The sequence below is a fragment of the Chlorocebus sabaeus genome, chromosome 10, assembly GCF_047675955.1.
Source record: "Chlorocebus sabaeus isolate Y175 chromosome 10, mChlSab1.0.hap1, whole genome shotgun sequence".
Taxonomy (NCBI): Eukaryota; Metazoa; Chordata; class Mammalia; order Primates; family Cercopithecidae; genus Chlorocebus; species Chlorocebus sabaeus.
The window spans coordinates 23514456-23529295 of record NC_132913.1 but is presented as its reverse complement, the minus strand read 5'-3'; the positions used below and the strand labels follow the sequence as shown (position 1 = coordinate 23529295).

Sequence of the window (14840 nt, the reverse complement as noted above, 5' to 3'; positions counted from 1 at the left end):
TTAATTATTATCATGAGTAAATTATATTTAGAGAATATGCTACAGCATATTCTCTAAATATTTATTGTTATTAAATAACAATAACAAGATTGTTATTAAATAACAACAACAAGATTTATTGTTATTAAAACAAGGAATCTGGACTAAAGTAGATCAGGGTAAGCTCACATCCAATTAAGAAATCTCTCTGAACACATATATATTCCACCTTACTCCTGGAAGCGAATGGAGCAACTAAAATGTAACTTACATTCTTCAGTTTTCCATAATCTGTCTACCCCTGTTGCCAAAGATACACTACAGTAAGAAAGAAGAGAATTTTATACCTGAAAGATTTTGGTCTGTACTGGTTTGTAAGGAATATTCTCAAAGACTAGCTTCAACTCTGTCTGCTGTTGTTCCTAATGAATTATCCAAGTATCCAAGAGTCTAGAGTTCAAGCTGCCTCCAGTCATTGAGGCCATTCACCTAGTGAGATGTGTTTACCCTAACGAAACACGGACCCCCTGGAGAATATATACCTGTCTGCAGTCATGTTCCATTATGGTTTTGCTTTCAGTTAGCCAATCATATATATAATTCATAGCAAGGGTATCAAGGTCTGTTTTTCTCCACCAGCAAGCCATGGCAGTTTGGGAACCAGAGGCATTCAGAGTATCTGAAATCACTCCAAGCCCTAGGGTGGGTTGGACACACCTGAGAGCCCTACAGGGCGAAGGCAGGCTGTCCTGTGTCTATTTTCTCCTTAAGCCTTTTCATACACACATCTTTGATGAGAGCACCTAAGTGTCATAAAATGCTGACTTTGGACCCGAAGACAAATTACCTTGAATGAAATGGGCTGGGACTTCCAATTAGCAGCAGAAATTCCAGGAATTTCCAGATTACTTGGCACCCATATTATCAGCTAGATATAGGGAGGTTGGACTTGAAAATTCAGGAGCACGGGGATGCACAGTAGCGAATTCCTGTAATGTTATATTGCCTTGGCATTCATTTTGAATATAAGTTGGACTTTCTCATACAAGAAACAGGGCTTAGTCACCCTTGGCACAATTTCCAGTTCTCTATTTCATCCCAGTTCTTTAATGTGGTCAATCCAGATATCTGCCTTATACAATTGCCCCCTGTTGACCACCTTCCCTATGGGACAGCTAGATATCACCTATTGGCTTACCCCACTGACTCCTCCATCCCCCACAGACTGCACCAATATGCTGCGGCGACAACCTCTCGGTAATAGTGTGGCCACATAGAACTTGCAACAGCTTGCTGCTTTGAACTCGAAAATTAGAACTCCCGTGGAAACCCACCTAGGTAATACCTTGGAGTCCAATAAAAGCTTTAGCACACAGGCCCCTCACTCTCTCTTTTGCTCTCCACTTTCTGGTTCTGGTTGAGCATGTACGTCTAGAATGGCTCCCCCTACCCATTGGTCCTACAAGGAGTGCTGCCCTTTTCTCTTAATCTGTAAGTAATGCACTCCTTCTACTATTATATGGTTTTAGTTGCATTGCCTCCTCTGCATCTCACTTGACTGACACACCTGAACCTAACTTCTTTCCAAGGTAAAGCTCTCCTAGACAATGGATATCTTGGTAAAAATAAACTGGACATAGGTCAGATAAGAGCCACAAGGGGGGCTGCTGGTATAAGCATGTTTCCTGTGAGTGGGACACCTGGTCATGGGTTGAACTCTTAGGCATTAGGCAACACTTAGGCATTAGGCCATCCACTAGGATAAAGAAGTCACTGTAGACATCCATGACCAAATCACTGGAGCCCTGTCAATGCGGGGTTAGAATTCATAGCCATTTTCCAGAGAGAAACCTCAAAAAAATTTTTTTTAAAAACTTGCAGTACTCACCCACAGCCTCCTGCTTTTAGAGAAGGGGGTGCCTGCAACTTTCCCACTAGCCTCTCACTGGCTGTCATTTCCCATCTCCCCAGGAGGTAAAAACTTTAGCTCACCCCTGCTAGGGAAGGGCAGAAGTGAGGAGAAGCTAGGCAGATGGTTGGCACTGATTACTTCTCATATTTCATCCTAATTTACATTAGTGTTCAACATTGCATCACTGTCTCTGTGTATATAATTTTTTAGTAAAAAAATTCTCCAATTTTGAGCCTCAAATTTTGAACAATTTGATTGCTATTTGTTAGTCACATTAAGATTCTCTTAAAATATACACACACATTGTTATGTATGTAGCAGGCATATCCTAATGTATGTTCTTGTAAAAATATGCCTATGGGTGTTTAGTGCTGGAGACAATTACTGTATCTCATTTCAACTTCAGTCCACAGCATGGGACCTCTTCTGAAAGTGCATGTACAAAAATGATCATGTTTAGTATAGCTCAAAGTATTATCTTCTCTTCTCATTCCTGGAGAATATTACATTTTTTCCTCCCTCCAGAATTTTGTAATTACTGTAGGGAAAAGAAAAATTAAATAATGCTGAATTTACCAAATGCAGATCTTTCAAAACTTCACAGGTAAAGTATCACAAAAACATTTTTTTCAAAATGGTTTTGTCACGGCTTTAATTAAAGAATTAGCTAAAGACTTGCTGCCTGAATATGAAATTATGCTATCTCACAAAATCTTTCCTCTGTGATTAAAATTTGTCATCTTCATGTTCTTTTTTGATTTCCTGCTATATAAAAAATATATTTAGGGCAGGGCACAGGGGGTCATGCCTGTAATCCCAGTACTTTGGGAGGCCTAGGCAGGAGGATTGAGCCTAGGAGTTTGAGACCAGCCTGGGCAGCACACAGAGACCTCATCTCTATGTGTGTGTGCGTGTGTGTGTGTGTGTGTATATATGTGTCTGTGTCATACATATATATATATATATAAACACAAAAACTAATGTGAATTTCCTTTTCGTACCTGTACTGGAACAAGTTTAAAAGTCCTACACACATAGGGGAATAATTAAGAAATGTAAGTCATCGTCATCATCATGGTCATCCTCACCAAACACTCCTATGGCTGGTGGGAAACAGATTCAAATTCAGTTCTGTTTGACATCTGAATTCAAGACATTCACATGTTGAGAGCTTAATCCTTATCCTTTACTGCCTCATGTATTCTGTGTAACCAAGAGAGATGATAGACTTCTATTTATTTGTGCCTTTTCTTTGGTTCTACATGGACACCTATTCGTCTTCCACATAAAACTATATTTATCCCAAGCCAGTCTGGATAGGCTTGTGTTCCTGAATACTGAGAGTTCTCTGAGTAAATGCTATCTCTAGATAATTTTAACCTATGTCATAGGTTTAAATCTTACCCAAATGCTGGTTATTTCTAAACTAACACATCCAGCTTTGACCTCCCGTCTGTGTGCAGATTCAGATACCTGACTGCCAAATTAACACCTCTCCTGGGATATCTGAGAAGCATTCTGAATTCAACCACTCCAAACAGAAACTTTGATTCCTCCCTGCCCCAAATATGATGCTTCCTCTCACTTCCAATCTTAGTGGAAATATCATCTCTAACTATCCAGTGGCTCAGGCCCTCAATTTAAAAATCAGCCTGGATTCTCTATTTCTAACACACTCCACGTCCATTCCATTGGCAAAGCCTGTCAACTTTTTCTTCACAACACATCCTAAATCGAGTCCTCACCTTTTTTGCAGCTACTACCCCAGGCCATGCTTCCATTATCTCTCTTCTAAATTACTGCAGTCACTTCTGACTGTTCCCTCTACTTCCATTACTATTTTTTTCACCACTTCAATCCCTGGCTATTTTCCAAACAAGAGCCAGAATGATTCTTTCAAAAACATAGATCAGATCACATCATTTCCTGCTCAAATTCTATAATAGATTTTCATCACATGAAACAAATCCATAAGTCTTCACCATTGTCTCCCAGGCCACAGGGAATCTAGGCCCTGCTTATCTTTTGCGTCTGTTACTTACTACTTTTCCCTCTGCCACTCTATATCACTTTTGCACTATTTTTCTTGCCGTTTATTAAACCTCCCAGCTCTTGCGGCCTTAAGGCTTCTGCTTGGCTATTCCCTCTTGCCCCAGATATTGCTGTGGTTCTTTCATCATTTCTTTCACTTCTGAACCTTCTCTTAAACAATACTCTCTCTACACACACATTGTGTCATTCCATATTCAATCACACTTTATTTTTTCCACATAGCCCTTATGGTTAAATTTATAACTTAACACCATGTTATGCATTTGCTTCTTAACTTGCTTACTGTTTTCTTCATTAGAATGGACACTCCACAGGGGCAGAGATTTTGCCAATTTTGCTCATCCTTGTATTAAAAACATTTTTTAAAGTGCCTGGCACACAGTAGGTTCTAAAAATAAGTGTTGAATTTTAACATTATGCCTTTAATATTTTTTCTAAAATAGGCTTTTATGCTCTGTATTCTTAGATTATGCTGAACACAATTGTCTTTAAGATTTGCAGCATTTGTTAGAAATGCCACTTGTGGTGCTCTGTTAGAAAGTACAGATCTAAGGCTGGGCACAGTGGCCCACGCCTGTAATCCCAGAACTTTGGAAGATCGAGTCGGCGGGATCATGAGGTCAGGAATTTGAGACCAGTCTGGGCAGCATGGTGAAACCCCGCCTCTACTAAAAATACAAAAATCAGCTGGATACGGTGGCACACGCCTGTAATCCCAGCTACTCAGGAGGCTGAGGCAGGAGAATTGCTTAGCCCCAGGAGGTGGAGGTTGTAGTGAGCCAAGATCGTGCCACTACACTCCAGCCTGGGTGACAGAGCGAGACTCTGTCAAAAAAGAAAAAAAGAAAGAAGGAAAGAAAGAAAGAAAGAGAGAAGAAAGGAAAAGAAAGCAAGAAAGCAAGAAAGCAAGAAAGCAAGAAAGAAAGAAAGAAAAGAAAGAGAAAGAACAGATATAAGAATGGTACGATAAAAGTATGGGAGGCTGCAGTTGAATATGGCTTTAGTTTTCATTTTGAACATCAGTGTCACAGCCAGGGTAGATGAATGGCTACCCTACTTTTTTTTTTTTTTTTTTTTTTTTTTTTTTACAATATTACTGATTACATTACGCATATTTTTCTTTCATATCTCTTACATCTTATTCCATGAAATAAGGACATTTTTTTCTGCCTTTTCTTCCAGCTGAATGTTTATTCACACTTCAAAATGCAGGGAAGATGTTAGCTTCATCAGCAATCACTGTTACAACTTTTTCTTCCTCTTCCAATATGTAACTAATTATATACAATCTTACTATAGAATTTATTATGTTATTGCAATCTGATTATTAAATAAACTAGATTTCGTGAGATGAAAGCAGAAAACATAGCTACTCACTTTATCCACTAACTTTCAAATTCCCACACCCAGAGGTTAGTTTCAGAAGCTCATAGAATTTGCCATTGTGTTCAGGTACTGAGTATCTCACCTTCAAGTAATAAAAAAGCACTATCTGACACTGTTTTAAAACTATATTTGGAAATACCAAGAATTTAATAGCCAAGATAACTTTGAAAAAGAACAAACTTTGAGGATTTACATGATTAAATATCAAGACTTACTATAAAGCTAAAGTAAATCAAACAGTAAGGTATTAGAACAAGCATGGACACATAGAACAATAAAACAGAAAATAGATCAGAAACAGACATTTCTATAATAGTCACCTGATTTTTGACAAAAGTCCTACTACAATTTAATGTGTAGAATAGCCTTTTCAATAAAAGATGCTTCATCAACTGGATATCTATGAGGAAAAATTTATTTTTACCCCTCCTCCTACCCTATAAAAAAGCAAGTTTGTGATTTGCAAAAATCACATCAACTATATCTGAGACCTTGGTGAGAAATGTAAAATAATGTAGCCTCTTAAAAGAGAACATAGGACATTATTTTTATAATGTTGGGATAGGCAATGATTTTCCAAACTGTACACAACTGTAACTAACTGTAATTGATAAATTAAATTTTCATAAAATTAATTTCTGCTTATCAAAAAACACCATTTAGAGAGTGAAAAGCTCAGCCACACACTGGGGAAAATGTATATATAAAACTAAGGATTTGTATCCTAAATATATAAAAAGAAGCTACTCAATAAAAATGGTCAAAGTGGTCAAAAGACTAGAACAGGAACTTCACACACACAGACAGACACACACACACACACACACACACACACACACAGAGTCAATACGACATCATTACTTATTGGGGAAATGCAATGAGACACCACTACACAATGACTGAAACTTAAAAGACTATTCAATGTAAAATTTAATAAGTGAGGAAATGGAGCAACTAGAACTCTCGTACACTGCTGACTACAGTATAAAATTTTACATACATTTAGGAAACTTGTTTAGCAGGATCTACTTGTTTCAGTGTTCACTGGTGGTCAGGTTGTGCTGCAGGATAGACTATCACATGAATGTGGTCAAATGTGGTCAAGGTTAACAGGCAAAGAAGTGCCACCCAGTGGAGAGACCAGTGCATGATTTGAGGTCACTGAGAGCAGACAAGCTGCTTAGCAGGCTCAAATGATACAGTGTTTACTTGCACCAAAATGAGAGAGAGAGTGTTTACAAGATCCAGTCCCTTGAAATGTGTCAGTCCCCCACAGACAGCAGATCCACTCCAAAGCCAAGGAGGGCAGTATGGCTGCAGGCATCCCACTTTATGCTGCAGTAGAAGGCCGCCCCCCAACACCCACCCTTCCCATTCCCTCCCCCAACTGTGGGATCTGAAATACCAAAAGCCGGAGAGAACCAATGATACATTCACTTAATCAGAACAAAGGAGTGCACACACTGAGTTGGAGGCAGGGAAAGATAGACCCACACAAGGTGACAAGCCCAGTTCAAGGTGCGAGGACTCTATCTCTTGATAAGGCAGTGTTCCAGGCCCAAGCCCATTCTTATGTAGCTGAGTGGGGGTGAGTATGAGACTGCCTTTCCCTATATTACCAGGGTTTAATGTGGTCTTCTGTGACCCAGCAAGTCCGCTCTTATGCACTTTACCTGTGAGAAACACATGTACAAATATGTTCATAGTAGTTTAACCCCTAATAGTCAAAGCCTGAAAACAACCCTTCCATCACTAGTGGAATGGATAAACCAGTGGTGATACGTTCCCACCACGGGAATCTATACAGCTGTAAAAAAACACTGCTGACCCCCTAACCCTCAGTGTGACACCCACAGACATAATGTAGGGGGAAAGAAGCCAGACACAAAAGATTTCGTAATGGATAATTCCATTTATGGAGAGTTCAAGAAGAGTTAGCTATCTAAGGTGATAGAAGTCAGGATATTGTTTGTTTCCTGAGAAGTTCTGGCTAGGGTTTACATGGGTAGAGATAAGAAAAAAGTCATCCAGCTGTACATTTAGAATTATTGACTTATGCATTGCATGTTTGCAAAAAAGAAAAAAGTGCAGCCTAGTCTAAAATAACTTCATTTCCAGCACCCCGTCCCACTCTCAGGCTTGATGTGAGGTTCTCCAGGCTTGCAGAGGGGTAGGGAGGAGCACGTGCACTTTTCTTCTTTCTTCCTTTATTCCAGCCTTACCTGCTTTCTAGCTGACCTTCAGGTCAGGCACAGCAGTGAAAGAGGATTTGAAGAAAAGGCCAGATGTTTCTGGATTGGGGCTTGTGTGACAAATTCCGAAATTCTGCTGCTTTAATCCTTGAGTGGTGACTGTGTACCGGACAGCCTCCCACGGCACTGAGCCTTTGCAGGAGCAGAGCCCTCCAGGGCGGACTCTTCCCGGCGGTGCGGTGCCCCTGCCCAGGCGGCTCTCAGTCACCTTACCCGGAGCCAGCTCTCTGGGGCCAAGTCTCTTAAGATGACTACAGTTCTGCTACCTCCCATGCACCAAACTCTTCCTACACAAAAATCCCGCTACCTCTGTCTCTATAGAATTACGAACTCTTCTTATCATGTCGTTCTGCCTGCACTCCATCACACAAAACACTTCAGCTTCTTTCACAGAGAGGACTCCTGTCAACCAGAGTCACGCCCTGTTCCTGACTCCTCAACTCCAGGGCTTCTGGTTTTGTTTTGTTTTGTTTTTGAGACAAAGTCTTGCTCTGTCGCCCAGGCTGGAGTGCAGTGGCTCGATCTCAGCTCACTGCAAGCTCCGCCTCCCGAGTTCACGCCATTCTCCTGCCTCAGCCTCCCAAGTAGCTGGGAATACAGGCGCCCACCACCACACCCAGCTTATTTTTTTACTTTTTGTATTTTTAGTAGAGCCGGGTTTTCACCATGTTAGCCAGGATGGTCTCGATCTCCTGACCTTGTGATCCACCCACCTCGGCCTCCCAAAGTGCTGGGATTACAGGCATGAGCCACCGCGCGGCCTCGGCTTCTGTTCATTAAGCCATTCTTTGGATGCGCTTTCACTCTTCTTGAGGTGATGGGGGAGCAGGGTCCAAGGAAAGGGGAAGAGCACAATTTGCCCACAATTCTCTTCAAGGAAAACCCCACCAATTTCATTTCCTCAATATCCTGGCCTCCTCTTTGCCGATGCTCTTGTTTGGAGGTGGCTATAGGCTAAGGTTTGCAGAATCAGCTCCGAGACCACCCTGACTGGGAAGTCAGATGAGATGGTCTGTCCTCTTCAACTAATGCCCATTGTCCTTACTGTGGAGTATCAAAAGAATAACGGACATCACTGGAGAAAATGCACTTAACATCCTGTTATAAAACAAAAAACGTATTTTTAATTATTTTTTCATATGACTACTTTTCTCTCCACCCCCTACTTTATTCACACATGGAGAATAGACTGAGATGCATGTATTTGTATCCTACGTGCTCAGTATCTGATATGGACTGATTGCTCGAAAACAATTCTTGAGAGTTTATATTCATTTAGGAACAACACACCAGTCTTCTAAACTTATTCTAATTTAGACATGTATAAAAGTACAACAGCAATGCATCTGTATCTGTCAGAATAAGCTAGCTTATGCTACAGTTGTATATAAAACAATAGCCTCAGTGACTTAAAACACAAAAGCCTCATTTCTCATGCATGCTACATGTGCATTGCAACGGAGTTTTGTGCATCATAATGACTCAGGGATCCAGGCTGACTGAGGGTCCATCTCCACCTGTTTCCATGACCACAAACACAGGTGGAAAGGAAGGGAAATGTGAAGGACATGCTGGTTTCACAAGATTTTGCTCAGGAGACACATGTCAATTTCCCTCACAGTTCATTGATCAAAGCAAGTTGAAAGGAGAAGATAGATATGCATGAGGTAGAGAATTCTAATCCTTTCCTAAAGAGATAATGAATATTGCTCCCAAATATTTTCCCCAAAGTTAGAAGAAGAGACTTCAAATTCAATAAATCAAGCTGAAAGCCTATACTCTTAATCCTATCAATCTATCTGAAACATACTGTGTAATTACTATACATAACTATATATGCTGTCTCTGAACACATGCAAACATATACATACTCACACAAATACATAAATAGATGTATATTCCTTTTTAGAGTATTACAAAATGTAAAACCTTTTCTAGATTTCTGTCCACATCTAGACCCCCTTTTGTCCTAATATTACAAACTTGGTGCTCGTTCTTTCAATCTGCACATTTTCATAATAAAGGTATTAATAAAAATATATTGTGCTTCATATTTAAATAAAATGATATTTTTTTACTTGCTTGTTTTACTCCACATTACATTTTTGAATTAACTACAGATCTTGTTAATTCTTCTTAAGTTTAATTGACATTATTTTATAGTCACACTGCAAAGACACTGGATCATATACTTGATTTATCAAGAGTCCGTGAGTCAAAGACTTTTTTATTCTGCTTTAAAGTTTCTTTTCTTAAAAAAAAAAAATTAGGAAATCTCAACAAATGCCAAAGCAAATGTGTTCTGTGGCTTCTTTCAGTTTTGTCAATGATGTAATCGGGAAGAGAGACTTTCAGTCAGAGCAGGAGGGCACCAAGTTAAGTTACAAAGTTGATGCGCAATTATTTATTCTAATCCTGAAAAAAGTTGAAAAGCTCTGCATATCACAAAAACCCCAGCAACTAGAAGATACCACATATTACAATATGTCCCAATACATGGCTTCAAAGACTAGAAACCAGTGTACTCATAAGTTATCAGATATCTTCTGGATGTTCTAGATGATATAACTAGCTGCTATGGTTTGGATGTCTGTCCTTTGCCTCATATTTCATTTGGATCCCCATTGTTGGAGGTGGGGTCTATTGAGAAGTGTTTGGGTCATAGGAGCAGATCTCTTGTGAATAGACCAATGCCCTCCCTCAGTGTGAATGAGTTCCCACTCTTAATTTCTGCAAGAGCTGGTTGTTGAAAGAACCGGGCACCTCCCCCTCGCCCTCTTTGCCTCCTCTCTCATCAGGTAATCTCTGTACTGGCTGATGCCTTTCGCCATGAGTGGAAGCAGCCTAAGACCCTCACCAGATGCAGATGCCTGATCTTGAACTTTCCCACCATAAGAAGAGTGAACCAAATAGGTCTTTTTTCCTTAGAAATTACCCAGCCCCAGGTATTCTTTTGTATCAGTATTAAACAGACTAAGGCAATAGCGATGCCAATTCTGTAAACAAGCATGTCAAGGGTTCAAAAATACAATATATTTTTCATTACTTCAATACAACTTTGAGTCTGAGATAATCATTAGTACTTGCACAAAGCACTAGTACAAAGCATTTCTGTTTGAAATATATTATCAAAATAAACTTTCAAAGACACAGTCAAAAATAAACTCCTATAATCACACAATAAAATTTTGGGAGACTACTGTAACTATTTTGAGATTTATGTTTTCTTTTTAAAATCAGAAGTAAAAGTTTTCTTCCTTAAGCGGAAACATTTAGTTTTTGGAAACATATTGAGATTTGACCCCTTTAAGTTTCCTATTTTTATAATCTGATTTTAATTTGTTGCTGTCACACATGTTAAACAATATATTTTATGCTGGAGTCAAAATTCATCAGATTTCTCTGAATCCAAAGGTTTTAAGAGAATTTCCAAAGGTTTTAATTTCCAAAGGCTTCCAAAGGTTTTAAGAGATTTTGTAATTAGACAGGGGCTATAGAATGTTGTAATTTACTCTTATAGGTAGATCAGTGATTATTACATTTCATAGTATGTATTAAGAAAACAGTCAGTTTAATTAACACAAACATACACATTTCTTGGAAATACTGATTTTTTCTCAGCTAAACAATTTGGTAAGGGATCTTCTTTCTTGTTAAGAAGAAAATGTATGGAGGGAAATTCTACTTTCAGTAATTTCTACCTCTTTCATGTAGTCTTGTATTTAAACACTGAAGAAAGTTCAGAGATGATGTATGCATAGGCCCTGATTGCATGTACTCCTTTTGTAATTGGTTATAAATTTGATTTTCATGTGATTAGCCGAGAAAATGTTCTATTTATGGACAAGATTTTAACAGCTGTGAATAGTACTTCATCAAATCTAAGACACCGTCAAATTACCACTCTTCCTTCTTTTATCCTCCTCCTTCCAAATTTTTTCTTAGAGAAGTAACAGCACGTTTATGAAAAGCTTTTGTTTTCTTCCAATATTGCATAATATTGACTAGGTCAAGTTATATGTTCTATGTTATTTTTACGCTTACATTTTAAATGTTTATTTTTATATTGTTTTACATCAAGAATGAATTTAATATTTAATCAAGCACTATTTTGGCCTCTATTCATAACATCAAATTTTTTCATCTGATTTACTGATATGATGAAAAATATAGTGACTTAATATTGAATTATTCTTTAAGTTCTCGAGTAACCTCTGCCTGACCCTATTTTATACTTTTTTAAATTTACTAAATTGAATTTTTAATAGTTACAGTTTTTCATTTTGTTTTTCAATCATAATTTATTTTTAATGTTCCTTTTTGTTAACATGAACTTCTTGAACTGAATTTTAAGCTGTTTTTAATATTTTTATTTATTTACTTGTTTTTATATCCTGGAAGAGTTTAAATTGCCTAGGATCTGTTGCTTCAATATTTAAATGTACTCTTGGTTAGAGCATTCTGGGTCTTGTGCAGCTCAGAGAAATAAATTTTTATGTCTTTCATCAAATAATAGAGACATTTAAAGTTATATTGTTCTGAATAAAATTTGGCTATGGCACAGCAGCTGCACGTCCCTGGGATCCACATCTCTTCCAGTTTGCAGCGTAGCCCGAGTCGGTCAGCGCCGGAGGACCTCAGCAGCCATGTCGAAGCCCCATAGTGAAGCCGGAACTGCCTTCATTCAGACCCAGCAGCTGCATGCAGCCATGGCTGACACATTCCTGGAGCACATGTGCCGCCTGGACATTGACTCACCACCCATCGCAGCCCGGAACACTGGCATCATCTGTACCATTGGCCCAGCTTCCCGATCAGTGGAGACGTTGAAGGAGATGATTAAGTCTGGAATGAATGTGGCTCGTCTGAACTTCTCTCATGGAACTCATGAATACCACGTGGAGACCATCAAGAATGTGCGCACAGCCACGGAAGGCTTTGCTTCTGACCCCATCCACTACCAGCCCGTTGCTGTGGCTCTGGACACTAAAGGACCTGAGATCCGAACTGGGCTCATCAAGGGCAGCGGCACTGCAGAGGTGGAGCTGAAGAAGGGAGCCACTCTCAGAATCACGCTGGATAACGCCTACATGGAAAAGTGTGACGAGAACATCCTGTGGCTGGACTACAAGAACATCTGCAAAGTGGTGGAAGTGGGCAGCAAGATCTACGTGGATGATGGACTTATTTCTCTTCAGGTGAAGCAGAAAGATGCTGACTTCCTGGTGACGGAGGTGGAAAATGGTGGCTTCTTGGGCAGCAAGAAGGGTGTGAACCTTCCTGGGGCTGCTGTGGACTTGCCTGCTGTGTCGGAAAAGGACATCCAGGATCTGAAGTTTGGGGTCGAGCAGGATGTCGATATGGTGTTTGCCTCGTTCATCTGCAAGGCAGCTGATGTCCATGAAGTTAGAAAGGTCCTGGGAGAGAAGGGAAAGAACATCAAGATAATCAGCAAAATCAAGAATCATGAGGGGGTTCGGAGGTTTGATGAAATCCTGGAGGCCAGTGATGGGATCATGGTGGCTCGTGGTGATCTAGGCATTGAGATTCCTGCGGAGAAGGTCTTCCTTGCTCAGAAGATGATGATTGGGCAGTGCAACCGAGCTGGGAAGCCTGTCATCTGTGCTACTCAGATGCTGGAGAGCATGATCAAGAAGCCACGCCCCACCCGGGCTGAAGGCAGTGATGTGGCCAATGCAGTTCTGGATGGAGCCGACTGCATCATGCTGTCTGGAGAAACAGCCAAAGGGGACTATCCTCTGGAGGCTGTGCGCATGCAGCACCTGATTGCCCGTGAGGCAGAGGCCGCCATCTACCACTTGCAATTATTTGAGGAACTCCGCCGCCTGGCGCCCATTACCAGCGACCCCACAGAAGCCACCGCCGTGGGTGCCGTGGAGGCCTCCTTCAAGTGCTGCAGTGGAGCCATAATCGTCCTCACCAAGTCTGGCAGGTCTGCTTATCAGGTGGCCAGATACCGCCCACGTGCCCCCATCATTGCTGTGACCCGGAATCCCCAGACAGCTCGTCAGGCCCACCTGTACCGTGGCATCTTCCCTGTCCTGTGCAAGGACCCAGTCCAGGAGGCCTGGGCTGAGGACGTGGACCTCCAGGTGAACTTTGCCATGAATGTTGGCAAGGTCCGAGGCTTCTTCAAGAAGGGAGATGTGGTCATTGTGCTGACCGGATGGCGCCCTGGCTCCGGCTTCACCAACACCATGCGTGTTGTTCCTGTGCCGTGATGAACCTGAGAGCCCTTCCTCCAGCCTCTGTCCCACCTCCTTCCCCCAACCCATCCATTAGGCCAGCAACGCTTGTAGAACTCACTCTGGGCTGTAATGTGGCACTGGTGGGCTGGGACACCAGGGAAGAAGATTAATGCCTCGCTGAAACATGGCTGTGTTTGCAGCCTGCTCTAGTGGGACAGCCCAGAGCCTGGCTGCCCATCATGTGGCCCCACCCAATCAAGGGAAGAAGGAGGAATGCTGGACTGGAGGCCCCTGGAGTCAGATGGCAAGAGGGTGACAGCTTCCTTTCCTGTGTATACTCTGTCCAGTTCCTTGAGAAAAAATGGATGCCCAGAGGACTCCCAACCCTGGCCTGGGGTCAGGAAACAGCTAGAGAGTTAGGGGCCTTAGGGCACGGGGCTGTTGTTCCCTTGAAGCTGACTCTGGCCCTGGCCCTTACTTGCTTCCCCAGCCCCCTGGGCCTCCCCAGTTCGCACCTGTCCACGCCCTCCACTCAGCTGTCCTGCAGCAAACACTCCACCCTCCACCCTCCACTCCATTTTCCCCCACTACTGCAGACTACTGCAGCGCCTCCAGGCCTACTGCTGTAGAGCCTACCTGCATGTCAATAAACAACAGCTGAAGCAAAAAAAAAAAAAAAAAAAAAAAAAAAAGGCCTATTTACAAGTTTGGGAAAAAATAATTATTTGACTGTTTCATTTTTAGAGTAATATGCCATTGCAGCTCTTATTTCTTACTTGATGTGTTGAAATTTTTAAAAATATTTTACTCAAATATTTTGGAGCTAAAATGTTTTTGATTTTTTTTTCTTTTTTTGTTATCTCTCAATTTATTCCAATGTGGCCTGGGAACATTGGCACTAAAATTTCATGACCGATTTTTCTGTATGGTTTAGTATGTCAATTTGTATAAAAGCTCCAATAGAAAAGAATATTTGTACATCTTTTATAAGATTTCACATAAGATGTATGTTACTGATTATATTATTTAAATATGCTATATCCATGTTTT

General features: G+C 40.8%; 1 pseudogene; it reads left to right on the top strand.

Annotated features, from left to right (window-relative positions):
* Positions 1-12145: 12145 nt before the first annotated feature.
* Positions 12146-14356, top strand: LOC119623700 (pyruvate kinase PKM pseudogene; annotated as a pseudogene).
* Positions 14357-14840: the final 484 nt, after the last annotated feature.